Source organism: Nycticebus coucang, chromosome 11 (genome assembly GCF_027406575.1).
Source record: "Nycticebus coucang isolate mNycCou1 chromosome 11, mNycCou1.pri, whole genome shotgun sequence".
Lineage (NCBI taxonomy): Eukaryota > Metazoa > Chordata > Mammalia > Primates > Lorisidae > Nycticebus > Nycticebus coucang.
In genome coordinates this window covers 66,283,744-66,298,794 of record NC_069790.1, presented here as the reverse complement: position 1 = coordinate 66,298,794, position 15,051 = coordinate 66,283,744, and positions in this window count along the sequence as shown.

Here is a 15,051-nt window from a genome sequence, read left to right as displayed (position 1 = left end):
TAGCCTGATGATCTGGAGATATAATGCTCTTGAATCATCCCCAAACCATTTACCCCCACCCCTCCAATTCTTCACCTCCACCCATCTGTGGGAAAATCGTCTTCCGTAAAACTTGCTCCTGGTGCCAAAAAGTTTGGGACTGCTGGTTTACAGAAGTAACATTGATTAATGATTGACCATATGGGGTGGCCATAAATTGCACATGAACTTTGTGGCCACCCTGCATATAATTAAGTTATAGGGTGTAGGTTATGGGGTTTGGTACGGCATTGTTAGGTTAATTTATAGATACATGCATCAACAGCAAGCTTTTAACAGATGAGTATGAAGACACAGCTTAAAGTGGGGGGGGGCAGGATATGATTATTATCTGATTTTAGTGTCTCCATAGGTCCAATAATTGAAATGCCATGCATTCCTCAGATGAAAGTACTTTTCTTGTCTCTTGTATCATGATATAATTTTGGGTCTCTGATCAAGATGCAAATTATTAAACAGAAAATAGTAAAAAGAAATCATCGCTTTTAGAGTACAAAATGGAAACGTCTTTTAAATATCTACATGAGAGGAAAGATTATTCTGGTAGCTCTTACTTACTATTTCAAAAATAAGATAAAATTTACTTGCAATGGCAAAACCACAAACAAAGTCAAGGAAAATGTCTAAAGTTACCTTGGCCTAATGATTTTTAAAGTGATACATTAACAAGACACAAATAGTTTTCTTGTAGGGAAAAGAGAAAGATGTTTGTCAGACTGAAACTTATATGTGATTATTTGATTGGTTTCTTACTAAGCTAAACCACAGGAGGGAAAAAAGTATCCAAGAAATAAGCTTAATACTCCTTCTATTCACCCAGTGTTTCCATTTATGTAGACAAATCTACTGTGAAATGTAGACCAGAATATACTTCCAAGTTTAATGCAGAATTTTAGATAGCAATATAAAATTTGATAGCAATGAAAAGTTAATGTAAACATTTTCAAAGGAGTCTGATTTTCTGTGATAGTCCTCACCACTCAGTGTGGTTTACCATATTAAAATTCTGCATTTGCCATTTGAATTTTGACAAGTGCCTAAAAATATATTATATTATGACTACAATTCTCATCACATCTGGGTATTTTAACCTTGCATTTCACTATTTCTAATGACATGGGTGGTTACATAAACCAGAAACATATGAGAACTGTGAGCCCCAAAGAAACTACAGATCTTAAGACAGAGTTATTTACTTCTAGTGGTACTAAGTTGTAAGTAAGCTCTAGCTTGGTGGTCTCCAAAAAAGGGTTTTGGAGTCCTGCATTTGTTTTGTGGAACGCATATAGAATGTCAGATAAAATTACCAAAACACAATCTTAAAATCTTTAAGCAGAAGTTAGAGTTCCAGAGGATAATTTGGAAATTAGGGTCTAAATGGGACTGATTGTATAGCCAGGTCTTTTCCCCCTACTTACAAAGACTTATAGCAAAGGTACTCACCAGCGTATCCAAACACAGAGGTCAATCAAGCTACAATGAAATATTCAATTTTAGAAGAGACATTATAATTTTAACATTGGAATATAAGGTAATTAGAAAAAGAAATATATGTAGGTGTGTATGTATGTATACGTGTATGTGTATGTATATGTTTGTGTATGTGTGTGTGGGTGTGTATACACTTATTAGAAGAAGGAGGGAAGTCTTCTCAGTGGGTCACCCTGATAAAAGTTATTAACTGAGGAATTTTTAATATTGCATTAACAATGGTACTAGCAATATGGAGCTCAGTTATAAGCACTTATAGCTGGCTTACAGGATAGTTTAAAAATTAAATTAATGCTAGAATAGTATCCACATAGATGTGGTGAAATTGTACTAGAAAATGGTTGCTCAAATTATAGAGCAGCCATTCAAAAGTTACAGTATCACCACTCAGATAATTTTACCATGACTCCCAATGCCACTAACATCTGCATTTTCCGTTCCAGTCAGATTTTATTAACTTAACTGAATCATTGTTTTCTATGAATAGAAATATACCACTGTTTTTTAGGTGAATATCTGACTTTTCATGGTATAATGACTTTAAAGACAAAATATCTGCCATTTTATCAACTAAGTTATATTTTCACAACGTAACAATGAAATAAAGCATGATTTTCCGATGAACTTTTATCTTAATGCACTTGTTAGTTTTTTTAACAAATACTCATTGAATGACTCCTGTGCGTCAAGATTTTGTACCAGACTCTGGGGATATAATGAACAAAAGACAATGACCTATATTTTCCCCTTAGGAAGGCTCAATTTATTTTAATTACAAATTCTTTCAGGAAAAAACGCCAGCATTTTAAAAGAAAATATTAACCTTTACTCATGTGTCCAAGTAGTAGTCTTAAATAGAGACTCTAGTCATAAGATGAAGCACAGTTAGTTATATGGCAACAGTGTGTCCTGCAAGGTCCCAAACCATGTTCCAAATAGAGCAACAGGACTAGACAGTCCCTCAGACCTAACATGGACTTTCATAATCTTTAAGTTCCAGTTCTATAGAAACTTGGAAAGGAATATAAAAATGGCTATGGGTGAATGAGATAAGAAGCAAGACATAGTCTTGCTGATGAGATTGTTGGATTTGCTATGACAGCATAGTACCTCTCAGTGAGGTTTACCAAATTCTACATTTGCCACAATTTCTTTTTCTTTCTTTTCTTCTTTTTTTTTGCCGGGGTCGGGTTTGAACCTGCCACCTGCAGTATATGGGGCCGGAACCCTACTCCTTTGAGCCACAGGGGCCACCCCATCTGCCACCATTTTAACCTTGTTGATTCCAGTGATGCACAACCATTGTCAACCTAAATTACTTTTCTTTGTCTGAATGAATGAGAACAGGAAAAGGAGACGGGGTAGATAGTGGAAGAAAACACTTCCACTTGAACTTGAGAAAGTTTATCTCTGCAACAAAAGCTAGAATACTTTATTTTCAATTAATTACAAATAGATTGTATGGGTACCATTGTGTATGTATATACACATCTATACCTATATGTACATACACATGTATGTTAGGTATATTTGTACAATAAAGACTTCCAAATGGGAGAGAGATGATTCCCACTGCTGAAATTCATATCAACCTATTTTCAAACAATGAATAAAACATATTCCTGTTTCTTTTCCAGATCAAGACTACAAATTGATGATTTGTTGAGCAGATCCTATCAGATTTACCTTTTGTTATATATTTCTATGTATAAATAAGACATAAGTAGAAAAGTTTCTGAACCAAACTAAATGGTAAGTCAGGCATAAGTATGATTTGTTTTATTGAAATCTCCTTTTACTTGGAGTATATATATTTTTAAAATCAGAATTCTTTGTCTATGGATAACAATCTTTACAAAAATTTTTTTTCTTGTGTCAAATCTAATCCTTTGTTATGGTCAAGGGTCATTCAAGCACGTGCTGGGCCATGAAAAATACTGAATAACTTTTTTTTATTTTATGTTGAAGATTTCCATGTTGTTGTAAAGGAAATTGATCCCTTTCAAAGGTCAGTTCTATACCCCATCTCCTGTCACCCAATATTCTGAAGAACTGAATGGAAATAGTTCTAAAACACTGAAGCTGTTTAAAAATAGGTATCTCATCCTTGATGGTGGAAAAATAACTGACAGTCAAATATTTTCATCATGAAGGAATTAAAAAGTGATTATTTTACACGAATGTTTTATTTGATGGAAAGAAAGACATCCTCAATGTCTACTTTATTTTGGTAGCAAAATCCACTGAAGTCAATTTCTTACTTAAAAGCCCATTGCTAGTCCTGAGAACAAACATATGTAATGAAGGGAAGTGCAGAAATTCCACGTTCTGTTCATGCACTGCTATCTTTTGTTGCTATTTCCACAGAAGTGAAGTAAACACCTAATGATGAAACACTTTTATATCCTCAATTAGTAGGTACTGGAATGCTGGGGATCTGATTATAAAGGCAGGTTTCTAAATGACAGAGTATTATTTCCATTACACTGTGCTGCTTTATTTAGACCTAGAAAATAATCTGACTTTTCAAAGAACATATTATCTGATACAAGTAAACAACCATTGGCAAAATCTCCTCTGCCTCCAACTCTTCCAGTCACCTCCATAAAGTCTCATCTTATAAATTCAAAGAGATTCATAAGAATTTCATAAAAAGCATTTTTTTTCATGTAGAAAATGCTGTGTGTCCTGAGGAAAGGCTCAAGGGGTTAGGATCTGTATGGGGGCACTTCTATAAGACTGAAATTTCAAATCCAAAATTTATAACAAAACATCCTAAATAAATTGAGACATCTCCCTGACAACACCACACTAAAAAAAATTCTCTAACAGGATCCTCTTCTGCTCCTGGTCCAGGGTATCCTACAGAATGGGAGACTTGATGTTCTTTCTTGTTCTTTGCTCCAAATTCTAGCACTAGAAATGAAAGGAGATTATATATCGTGTACCTATGTAAGAATATGTGCAATTTGTCCTCTGCATCCAATGATCATGATTCATGCCAAATATAAAGCGTAGCATCATTTAAGAGTAGGAAAAAAGAAAATTCTGGTGTGTTACAAGTCTAAACAATGGGAATAAGCCGTGGTACTGACAGCAGAGTACATGATTGGTACAATAGAATTCATTCATAAATACACTGAAATACACTGGTGTCTAAAGCTCATTTGTGAAATGAAAATATAATAATGTATTCATGCACTCAATTTTTACTAAAATTTTTAATATATATATAAGTCTTATAATATACAACATGTGTTTTGAATAATATATTTATAATATGTATTTATTTATTTTTTGTAGAGGCAGAGTCTCACTTTATCACCCTCCGTAGAGTGCCATGGCGTCACACAGCTCACAGCAACCTCCAAGTCCTGGGCTTAGGCAATTCTTTTGCCTCAGCCTCCTGAGGAGTTGGGACTACAGGCGCCCACCACAACGCCTGGCTATTTTTTTGTTGCAGTTTGACTGGGGTTGGGTTTGAACCCTACACCCTCGGTATATGGGGCTGGTGCCTACCACTGAGCCACAGGCACTGCCCTATAATACGTATTATACTCATGTGTTAAATACATAATAGTGTCTTATATATGTGTAATAAAATAGTTAAAATTGTTTTCTTTCTTATGCTGTTAATAAAATGATGTCTAAAATACAAACTAAAAATAATTTAAAACATTATTTTATGACTATAGGAAAATTTCTTACATGATTTTATGAGCACATTTGCAGAATAGATGAACATTTCACTTTAGGAAAAAAATATACTCTCTTTAAATTTGTATACTATTACAATATTACAGAGAGAAGCCTAAAGCAGTTTAAAATTCTTATTCAGTATTTACAGTATTAATAATGCATAGCCAAACATGACATTAACTACTGTATAATTGCAGAAAATTTCTCAATGAATTACAACAGAACTAATTAAACCATTGCTTCAAAGAGAAAGCAAAAGGCTTAATAGTCCCATTTAAATCTTATCGTAGTCTGTAACTCTAACTTTTCTGAAAGATTCTGTTACGTGAATCATCAAGAAAATTATACTACTCACTTTAAATAAATTAAGATAAATGTATTGAAATATAACTTTTAAAAGTAAGGTATTTTAATGTAAACTGTTCTGACATATAAATCCTATTCATAGAATTATTTTTTTTGTATACTAAAATTTTGAATGTGGGTGGCAAATTTCTATTGCTTGGCCTGAGTGGTATATATAGGGATTTGAGTTATAATAATAATTGTGTTCATGCACACAAAAATGAAACAAAGAAATATATTTTCTGTGTGTGATTTTCTCTAGTTGCACTTTAACATACAATAAAACATAATTATTTATTATTATTATTATAATTATTCTGAGACAGAGTGGCACTCTGTTGCCCAGGCTAGAGTGCTGTGGCATCAGCCTAGCTCACAGCACCCTCAAACTTCTGGGTTCAAATGATGCTTCTACCTCAGCCTCCCTAGTAACTAGTACTACAGGGACCCATCACAACCCCCTGCTAATTTTGTCTACTTTTACTAGAGATGGGGTCTCTCTCCTGCTCAGACTGGTCTTGAACTTCTGAGCTCAAGGGATCCTCCTGCTTTAGCCTCTCAGAGTGCTAATGTTACAGGCATGAACCTGGCTAAAACAGAATTTAAATAATTAAAAGAAAGTTTTTTCATTACTGAAGTTAAGGAGCCAAAAATATATATATATATTTTTTTTCATTTAGATGCCATTTCTAGGACTCTTTATTTCTTTGTGTAGACTCACATAAAGCAATCACAAGACTTACACTTTGGGTCTCTGAAATTGATTAATTCAATAATTCCATTATTTTGTGGTAGGTATAAAAGTAGATGAAATAAAATTTGCAGTACCATATGTGGCATGTAGTAAGCACTTAATAAATACTAATTTCTATAGGAAAATAGTTTCAAATTTGGCTTCACATTAGAACAATTAGGGATCCATTAAAAAATACACATGGGCCTCAATCTAAAAAATTGATCATGTCATCTGAAGTGGGATGTGGGAGTTTAGTCTTTTCTCCATATAATCCTATTTGTATAATAAGAGAATTAAGAACCCCTATCCTAGCTGGTGTTAGAAATCTACTTTCACTATAAGAATACTGAGTATCTTCTAAGCCATCTACAGTAAATTAAGCAATAAATTGTGTAATACTTCTTTTTTGCCTATCCTGATTTCACATTTACTTAAAAAAAGTATAGAATATGTCAGAATGGTAAATAAGAGAAATTCAGAAAATCCCATATTTCTAGCAAAAGAAAGAGATGAGAGGAAATTCATAAATACATACAGCAACTTAAAGAAAGTTGATGTGTTCGTTTGTTTTTTTTAAATTTATTATTAAATCTTAGCTGTGTACATTAATGCAATCATGGGCACCATACACTGGTTTTATATACCATTTGACATATTTTCATCACACTGGTTAACATAGCCTTCCTGGCATTTTCTTAGTTATTGTATTAAGACATTTATATTCTACAATTAGTAAGTTTCACATGTACCCTTGTAAGATGCATCATAGGTGTAATCCCACCAATCACCCTCCCTCCGCCTATCCTCCTCCTCTCCACCCTCTCCCCCTTCCCCATATTCTTAGGTTATAATTGGGTTATAGCTTTCATATGAAAGCCATAAGGTAGTTTCATAGTAGGGCTGAGTACATTGGATACTTTTTCTTCCATTCTTGAGATACTTTACTAAGAAGAATATGTGTTTGTTTTTAAACTGGATGAACGTTAGCTGGTTTACCTTTACAGAGAGTTCCCAGGGAATTGTTGCTCTTTTGTTGTCACAATCATGTTCATATACCATTCTTATCAGACATACAGTGTTAATATGTTAACCTCCAATGGATGGACATTTAAATGAAATAAATGATTAATTCCTTTAAAATTTTCCATTAAATACAAACTAAACTGTAAAAATTCTTTCTCCTAAAATACCCGCTCTTATGAGGACATGCAAAATTGTCTTTAGAAGACACTGTAGCTCTATCTTTGTAACATTTATGAAAGCAATTACTCATGGAAGAAAATCTTCAAGTATAAGCAATTTGGCAACTCCTTTTTTTTTTTTGTCACAGAAATCTTTTCCCTCTCAATCTCCATTGTCCTTTCATCAGAAACAAACACAAATAAATAAATTCCAGCAAATATACAAACTGATGCAGTCCATAAATTCCAGTCAGAAGAGTCTGATCCTCTATGTTAATTGGAAACTCTTAGTTGCTTTACTGATTGTATCATTATCACCCTCTATGGGGCATGAAAATGCATGAGCTGACTAGTCAATTGGTCTTTTTCTCAAGAGGTCTGGCTTTGGTCAAGCACACAATAAGAGGACTTCATTAACTGAATTCTATATGCAATTTGTGTATCTGACCCAAATCACCTCAATGTAAATTATGATTAGTTGTTCCAACTCTTGAAAAAAACGAGGACTAAAATCACACTTGAGGCCCACAGGGGAATGGTGGAACTATGCGGGAATTGTGTGCAGCACCTGCCCGTGCCATGCCCTGAGTAATCAACTGCTTCTCCATGGGGCACTGGAAAGAAGGCTGGAAGATCACCAAGAGCTGTTTACACAACTGGAACCATTCCATCTCAACTCATGTGAAGCAAACACACTGAAAGGGTTCTCTATTCCAATCATCCAACAAAAACAGTATGAAGTGGACATCTTGGGATGTAAATCACTGGGAACATTAAGACATCAGAGAAAGAACTATTTTTTTTTTTAATTAGTTCAATTAAGCAGTTTTACGAAGTTTATCTCTAGTGTTTTTTTCTGGGATCCATTGCTTTATTTGGCTATTTTGGAGGAAGGAAAGTGTTGGGATGTTGATATGGTATCCACGAGAAAGTGAGAGAAAAGTCATGTAAGAGTTAGAACAAAGTAAAATCTTTTTCTCATTATATGCTTCACTGAGCGGGTTCTTCATTACTTGTTCTCATAGCCTTCTATAGCCGCTGTGTCTAACGTTTCCAAACACATGCACTCTTTAGCCTGCGTTTCCTAAGAGGACTTTACATAAAATCTGACATGGATATCATTTCTCAGTAAAAATTTAGTTAAAATGAAGATCTTGGAACTTTTTCCAATTCTACTCCTAACTTTAATTTCCATTATATTTTTCTCATTTGGATCTTTTAAAATTCATATTTTAAGCATGTTTTTTGTTATTAATGTTATTTTTAAAACTACATGGGAATAATGGAAGGATTTTATGTTCACTGTTATCCACTTGACAGAACGGTACCTTCACCCACAGAATACAAAGGTAAACAAATACTGTATTGAACATCAAACTTGATAGCTAACACCTAATTTCAAAAATTCAGTTAAAAATTCACTTTCTCTGTGCCAGGTTCTGTGCTAAATGTGTTATGTACATTATTCCATTTAAGTCTCAAAACATCATGAGATAAATATCCAAATATTAATATTAATAATATGCTATCAACTCCCAAATTTGTAGCAAAAAGTTAAGGACTTAGAAATTAAGCAATAGCAAGAACTGTGCCCAAAGTTATACTACCATTGAGAGTTGGAATAGAGATTTGAAACTGCTGTTTTGAAAAAATAAATAAATAAAAAGAAACTGCTGCTTTGGAATTCAGAGTTCACTCTTAATCATGACTCTTAATCATTGTAGGTCTACAAAACTTTAAGTATGCTTTTTAATTTATAGAGTACGCTTGATTAGACAGTAAAAACAAAATGGCAGCATAAAATCTTCTCATGATACAAAAGGTGGACTCTCTCCCAGTTAACAACTTTTTCCAAAATCCTTACTTAAAATCATATAATGAACAGCTGTGTGAGTGCATAGGATATTAAAATCATATTTTCAGATCACTTTGGAGAAGCGATGTATTTTTGTAAAGATTGGTGGTGCTGGGGTCAGACTGCCTGGGTTCAAAATACATGTCTTCTACCTGTTAGTTTTGTTATCTTTGATAAATTCATTAAACTCTTCATGTCAATTTCTTCCTCAGTAAAATTAAGTAAATAATTATAAATTTCTTCTTGGGTTGTCATGAGAATTAAATTAGTCATTTCATGTAAAGCACCTAGAGCCATTTCTGATATATATTAAACACTAATATATTTTCTTAGATTTTCTTTTTTTTCTTATTTTTTTCTAGTATTCATACCATATAGCACACAATATGGGTGAAGGAAGGAGGTGACGTGAATGAGTACAACAAGGTCAATATGGCGATCGTTTGGGGATATTATCTACATACTGTGTCCACATAATATTCGAGGAGTTTCTTTCTGTACTGAATACTCTGATTCCAATATTTACGATGCAGTGATGACTTTGCTCAGTAGCTGATTAGAACTCAGCTAGAATAGTAAGTAACTTCATGACCTACATAGAGGAGTAAAGTAAAGATACTGTTGAAAATAACTGAATAAACCAAGATTGGGATACTAGATTTGGGATAAACTGTATTCACAATTAAACCGTTATCATATCCTTTTATTCTGGCTAATTGTGTACGATAGTATATTGATTCTTAAAATAAAACAACAATTTTGGTGGGTAGTTTTTTTTTTTTTTTTTTTAGAAAGAGGACAATTGTATAAACATGAGGCAGATTATCTATGCCAAGGATGAAGAAAGCACAGTTGGAAACACTGAAACACTGATGTGATTAGCAGGAAAACAAGGCAACAAATGCTTACGTCAGCGTTCCTTAATCAGTGACTTGGCACAAACACATCATGTTGACCAGCAGATCAGCAGACTTTTCCACAGGCAGACCCAATAAATAGAGAAGACTGAAACTATCCAAAGACAAGCTATAAATTGCCACATGTGACATCCAGTTATTTAATTATCTATGCTTGTTAAAATATTTTGCCAGATTTTTATTTCTTACTAGGAGAAACAGTGTATCTCTGAAATATATGTCAAGGGTTTAAAAATGTGCAAAGACAATGCAAAGATATGATCCCCCTTCTATTGCAAGAAAAAAAACATCTATTTCAAACTTATGAAAGAAAAGAAATTTTCAGCCATGTATGAAGTTTTTCACCTAGGTTTTGATTTTTTTCTCTCTCATTCTTTATACAGATATGAATAACCTTATCAAGATTCTTTTTAAAGATGTATTAATCCTGTGGTTGTTTAAATAACTTCCTCTGCAAAGCATGCTTTTTACTCTCATCGGATTCCTCAAGCAGCCTCCTATAAAACACTACAAGGAGGGATATAAAGAAATCTTAACATAACACAGATTGCTGCCAAATTGTCAGCTGTCGCTGCATGAATGGTGAGACCTAGACGCATTTTTACACCCCTGGGCTGCCCATTGTAGATGACACATCTGTATACAGTTGAATAGTTAATATTAGTATAAGTCTTCACTGTTATCATAAATAATATAACAAAGAAAAATCAGGGTGCAATGATGACTTCCCTCTGGAATGTAATGTGAGGATTATAACCAGGACAGTTACTCCTGTTGATCAGTCCCAAGACCTAGGCTAGTCCGTGGGGATTGTTGAAAGCATTGCTAATTCTTCATGCCTTAAGTATGTAATCACATCCTAGAGGCTTGAGTTACATACTGATAACAATTGCTTTTTTTCCATAAGGGAAATCACACCGACCATAGAAGAGGAGAATTAAATGTCTGTCCATAAATCTCACCAAGCACACACATGACAATGTTTGTACTGAGGGATGTCATCTGCTGCCATTGTTAGCGGTCTCCCCATCCAGAGACAACTGCTGGCCCTTCACCCCAGAGGTCTTTTAACTTTTAAATTTATGATTTCACACTTGAGGCAAATCTGCTGTCATTTAAAAAGACAAATGCAGATTCCAGAGAATTAATTTCCCCTTAAATGCATCTGAAGAGGCATCCTTAGACTCAAGATCTTATAGTCTTTTAAAAAGGATCTTGCAAGATTAGCAGAAAATCACAAGTAAATGTAAAAGTAAAACAATAATTTCAGTCTTTTGTAAAACTTGTTAAATGAGGAACATATGGCTTATAAATTATATTTTGTAATGCCTATTTGCAAATGCTAGTGTGTGATATTTTCTTTCATGTACATTTCTTTAAAAAAAAAATAGAACAAAATAGAACCTAATTCTCAGAAAGAAGTTAAAGTAAGCATTTAAGTATACTATTAGGACAATTAATTCACTGAGAAGTTTAGGCAATTGTGGTTGTGTTCTGGATGATTTCTATGATTGTATCAGTTTATTTTTTAAATTTAAGATTTATGTTTAAGCAGTTACCATGAAAAATCAGTTTTTCTTGGTAAAATAATTCAAAATAAAGACAAATTACCTTATTATTTTCTAATGAAGTGTCCATTACTTCGTAAACGGCTTTAAAACTTATTTAACACTGGTGAGAATCAAACAAAAGAACATAGTTTATAAGAGTTTCTGAGTAGTTTGCCATGTTTAAACCACATAATTAAATTATCCTATCATTATCATAGTTGAGCATGGCTTTTGGAGTCAGTTTTAAGCTTAGAACTGAAGACAACTGTGTAATATTCATATTGTGAAAACACAAGGATGAAGAATCCCAATCTCATCCATTGTTTAAAGAAGTCCTCTGTTATTCTTAGTTTCTATATGTAAAAGGAACCAACAATTTAATTCAATATTTTTAGCCTATTCAGTCACTTACATGATTTATGGAAACATTTTAAATATAGAATTTCCTTAAGAAACTACTCACTATACATAGCCAATGTACAATAAAAATAGTGAGGTTAATCAAGAGCAATTTCCTTTTGAAGCATCGTGCTGTATAAATGCAACAACAATCTTGAGAGGCCTGGACCTACCTACAGGCAGATACTTTAGCACTTAAAATGAACAGACTCTACTTCCAGGCTGGCTGGTGCTGTGTACATTCAATCCTCTTCTCTTCCTGGCAGTTTCTCTCCTCCTTCACCCCTCTTCTCTCGTCAGTGCCATCTGACCCAATTCCCTGTTTCTTACTTTGCTCTGAGTGTAATAAAGGAATTTTTCTGTAGCTAAATTAATGGGGAAAGAGCATCCTCAGGTGCACAGCATCTTCCTTCTGTTAAGAATATCCTCAACTCCTGGGTCTCCTCTCCTCACTGGCCGTCTTCCAGCCTGTCCTCGCTTTTCACATAAAGCTGCCCCTCTGAGGAAGTGCCCATGGGAACTGGAGTTGGTTTTTCACATAAGTGTAGATGAAAGTCCTTTAGAATTTTGTGTACAAACAGCACTACAGCTTGAATTCCACACCTCCCAGCCGCCATCCCCCCACCTTTCCACCCCCTTCACTTTTTTTCTTAGAAGACTTATACACGCAGACACACACACACACACAAGTGACCTGGTGGATTGGATTGGTAAGACAGTTTTTACTCTTTCTTCACTGTTGTCATTTGCCCTGAGCAGGTAAATTAAGCCCTTTTTGTTTGCTTCAAACATCAAAACATGTGGAGTGTAAGCAAAAGAGTGATTCTCCAGTGGGGCAGGGAAACAGAAATTTTTTTACATATGGATGTTGAACTGCAGAGGAAGGGGATCCCTGTGGTTCATAAAAGAGAATAAAAGAGTGATTAGCATTCTGGTAGCACTGCAATGTCTCTCTGGTGCATGAGAGAGGGGAAGAGAGACGTTAATCCCCTAGCAGGAGGCAGCTCGCTCTCCCTTCCTTCCTCTCACGTATTCCACATCAGCCTCTCCTGAGACTACTGTAGCCCTGTCCTCTTCAAATACCATATGTTCATTCTTTTTTCTTAAGGATTGGCTACCAGCACCACTATACATCTAGGTTTGAGCGCTGATCCAAAGGATTTGAAGATTTCTTAGTGATTTTTAGTAGGGCTCTTCTGTTCCCTATTGCTCAGAAATGGAAAGGGTGGGAAGAAACTGGAAATTCAAACATTAGCCAGAGGCTCATGTGTTCTGATTTCCAAACAGTCACTAAGTTTCTCACGAGGAATGCAGTAATTAATGAGTTCAGTGATTAGAATTTACTTAGAACAACGTCAAAAATACATATGAGGTTAAGTAACTTATTGAAGGCTGAACTTACAGACTAATCACCACCTACAACTCTGTTCTGAGAGTTTGAAATCCCTGACAAAACTTTTAATACATATATTTCTTGTTCATTCATGGTTCACTTACTTAGAAAATATTTATAGTTTTTCGTGTACTTTAGTAACTCTCTTAAATAAAATATTGAAGATAGTAAACACCCATTTTAATTAATTTACACTCATTTATGTCATAAATATTATTTTCTAAGTTGGGGGTCTTTATTTGAATAGATAAAAGATTCTTCCATAAAACTCCATATATTTTAATAGATCAATAATATATATTGACATGATATTGACACTTTGAGAATATAAATTTCTTTCCATTTATATAGCCTTTGAGAGAAGCTGGCATCCTCAATATAAAGTAACAGCTGGAATTAGAATAGAAATCCTGGTATTTTTTCTTTTTTCACCAGCCCTTTCCGGGCTGAGAGATAGTCAAAGCGAGGAAGTACTTCTAAATGCACCCTATGTCTTGTCATCTAAGATTTTTTAATATAAGAAACCATAAGAGATGGCGGCGTTTCTTCTGAGAACAAAGCTGTTTTTCCTCTCTATTGCATTACACAGGGATAGAGTCTCTGGTGCCTGCAGACTGCACAGCTGTGTGCATTTGTGTGGAAGGTCAGGTTTATTGCTCTCAGCTTGCCTCTTTCATAGTTTCTCTTCAGCTGTCTTGTCTTCCCATCTCACTTTCACATTTAAACTCTGAAAAAATGTGGAAGGTAATTGAATGAATGGAATTTCTCTGATGTATGGATACTAAGTAATATATGTCCTCTGCTGGACATTGTCTTTTATACAATTATTTGAAATCTGAATATAGGCATTGGGTTAACTGGTCAGAATATTTTGTTTAAAAACACTTAAGGGAGGCCAGGCACAGTAGCTCATACCTGTACTCCTAGCACTTTGGAAGGCGGAGGTGGGTGAATTGCTTGAGCTCAGGAGTTTGAGACCAGCCTGTGCAAGAGCAGGAACCCATCTCTACTAAAAACATAGAAAAATTAGCTGAACTAGCTGGGCATTGTGGCGGGCATTATAGTCCCACCTACTTGGGAGGTTGAGGCAAGACGATCGCGTGAGCCCAAGAGTTTGAGGTTGCTGTGAGCTATGAAGCCACAGCACTCTACCAAGTGACAGAGACTCTGTCTCAAAAATAAACAAATAAATAAATAATAGAAACACGTAAAGGAAAGTCAAAGGACGAGGAATATAGGAAGGATTAAAATGCAAACCTTTGGTCAGTCTGTGAGGCTAATGGCTTATCATTTTGAATATGAGCTACTTCTTAGAAGAAACTAACTTTTCCCCTCACTTCCCCAACGTCCCGTGGGGAAGTTTTCTTAAATCAATGCATGTGACAAAATAAAAAACTCTTCACACTCCTACCATTGGTTTACTATTTCCCATTAGCTGATCAAGTT